Below are 2,919 nucleotides of genomic sequence, written 5' to 3' on the forward strand. Positions count from 1 at the left end.
CTGTTTCTAAACCAGCTGCCTTAAAATGTATCCTGAGCATCAGTTGGTCTCTTTTGCTGAAGTTGATGATTTTTAAACTCTCAGAGAACCCTTTAAGATAGTACTCAGCTGAGAGACCCATTGTCCTCCCAGTGATGGAGGTGATAGCACATCCAAACAGTGGGTCCCTTGCAGCTGTCATCTGACAGCTGTGCAGGTCAGCTGAGGAAACTGGAACCAATCTGAGCTCAGGAAGGAGGTGATAAGTTTGGGGGCTGATAACAAACCTATGTTTCATTCACTGGGAGGTGGCTGCAGGGGAAATGGTGCTCAAGGGGCTTTGATGTCAGGCTGCTGGTTCTTCTGTTCGCTTGGAGAGCTGAGGACATAATATGTGGCTGCTATGAATCTTGTGAAAGGCATCTGTTACCACACTCCTCAAAGCAGAGTATCCAGGTATGTGTTTGGAGGCCCTGCTATAGGTCAAGAAAGTTGGAAGGGATATGTTAGGCTCTGTAAAACTACAGGTGGTACCTTAATATATACTCCTTCCTAAGCTCTCTGAGCTCTATTCTAAGTGCAGGGTGCTTCTCTGCTTGTTCCCCTCCTGTAGGAAAGCTGTTGAAATGCTTCAGGCAGAGACAGTAGAGGAAGCCACGTGCTTATGTGAGCATCAGCTTCTACGTGTGCAAAGAGGGGTGCTAAAGCAGTATTGTCAGTTGACTGGCTTGTTCAGAAGAAACAAGATTACAGTGAGAACATTTGCGATGAGTATTTTGTTCACCAAGTTATAACTCTCTTTTTCTGAAGGTGAGGCAATTTTTTTCTGCTGTGTCAGTGTAGTGATTACATATTATTTATCTGAGACTGCAACGTGGCAAGAGGTTTCTTTTCTCTTCTGTGAAGTTTGAACAATACAGACATTTAATATAATCTCCTTCCTTCCTTTGGATGGATGAGTCCTACATGTCATTTTAAATCAGAAAGTTTACCCTTGTTAAGTTTCACATTAAACCTGAAACATTAATTTTCAAATTAACTCAAACTCTGAAGATAAATATATATAAAAAACCACAACAACAAACAAACAAACATGTTTACATACTTTTAAGAACCTTTGTATCTGAGTCTGTGTCTGAATAGTTACAGGAGACACGCCTGCCTTCAGCAGAGGCTGGGCAGACACAGAACTGAGCCTACGCTGTCAACTGATCATTGGCAACATCAACCTCAAACGATTCCACCATGATGTTTCTATCTGTATTTTCAAAAAATCAGCAAAGAGTTCTGCTCTGTAGCCCTAGCTGCACTCTTTTTTATTCCAGCTTTAGTAACTGTCTGCTCTTCAACAAAATTAAATGATTAATTCATGGTTTCTGCTTAGTTTCGTGAATGCACATTTCTTTTCTCCATCAGAACCCTTAACAGTGAGGAGAAGAAAAAGCACTATAAATTTTTGGATGCCAAAAGAAAAGCTTTTCTTTTGCCAGCTTTCATTTAGGTTAAATTTGAATGGCTGAATAGCTAAACACTCACTGGGGAACACACAGGTGTATCAGAGATCAATGACTATTTTTTTTTCCAACATCCACTAACAACTCTATAGATGCTGCAATAAAGAGCCTTACAAGGCCAGCTGGCACATGTCACGGGGTCTCCTGGTGCCATGTCCTCTGCTGCCCTTTTGCTGCATTCCTCTTTCTTCTGAGTGAGCAAGCTGGTTTCTCTTTTCCTCTGCCATGTAGTGTCCTTTCCAGTGAGGTGGGAGAGGGACACATTATCTCTTTAATTTTTTTTTTCTCACCTCCTCCCTCCTGCTGGAAGCTGTAAGTGGATGATGATACACAAAGCCCTGGCCAGTAGGTTGTGTTAGCTCTCCTGGATGCCTTTTCCCACCCTCTCCCTGCAGTGCCCATGATTTTCATCTCATGCCTTTGGCCACAGGCAGCAGTTGCTCACTTGGAGCCTCTCAGAGCAGGACCCTTCTTGCGCATCCATGCTCAGATCACACCTGCAGTGCTTTTTGTAATTGCTAATTTAGCAGTTCAAGTGGCTCTTCATCAGGCATTTAACAAGGAGGTGGAATGTTTCTTATTCTTTTCTAGATGCCTTTCATATGAGGCTTGAGAGGGCATTTGTGTTTGTCTTCAATTACAAAGTGTTACTTTTGCTGCTACCCATGGGTGATGTTAGAGTTGATTTTGATGCTGCCACCTGAATGCTCGAGGTTTTGCTCTAGCTCTGATTTAACAAATGTCTAATTAATTTTTGCTGACACCAAGGAAGATATTGGTCTTATAATATACATAGGTCACTCCAGAAGTAATAACTCCTATTTATTTGCATGAAAATGACAGCGGATACACATAGCACAATAACACTACTTGATAGAACAAATTCTCAGCTACAAAACACTGTTTTTCAGTGAAGTCACAACCACGAGCTATGCATTTTCACCAGCCATGAACAAGAGCCTGCAGGCTACTCTGGCCAAAATCTGTGTGATCGTCCAGAACATGGCTTGTTGTTCATGTCCCTGTTACTGCTGCTGAAACCCACTGCACCACCTACTGTCTCATTTTACTCACATCCACATCCATGTCTGGTCTCCATAAATGTTTAGCAAGTGTCAACGAATGTCAATGGGTGCCATTTTTGACAGCATGAAGGAATTCAATGACACGCCTCTGCTTCATACTCACTTTCACATCAGATGCCATTCTGTCAGACTGTCCATCTTCTGCCATCTGTCACACTGCAACAAAATGTAACAGAATATTGGTAGGAAGGTTCAGCTTCTGCTGCCATACCACCAACATCTGCCTGTGATGTCATAGGCCAACATAATAAAATAGAAAACGTTATTTTTGGAGTGGCCCTCATATAATTCAGGTTGGATGTTAGGAAGAAATTCTTTGCAGAAAGTGTGGTCAGGCATTG

The sequence above is a fragment of the Gallus gallus genome, chromosome Z (assembly GCF_016699485.2).
Source record: "Gallus gallus isolate bGalGal1 chromosome Z, bGalGal1.mat.broiler.GRCg7b, whole genome shotgun sequence".
Lineage (NCBI taxonomy): Eukaryota > Metazoa > Chordata > Aves > Galliformes > Phasianidae > Gallus > Gallus gallus.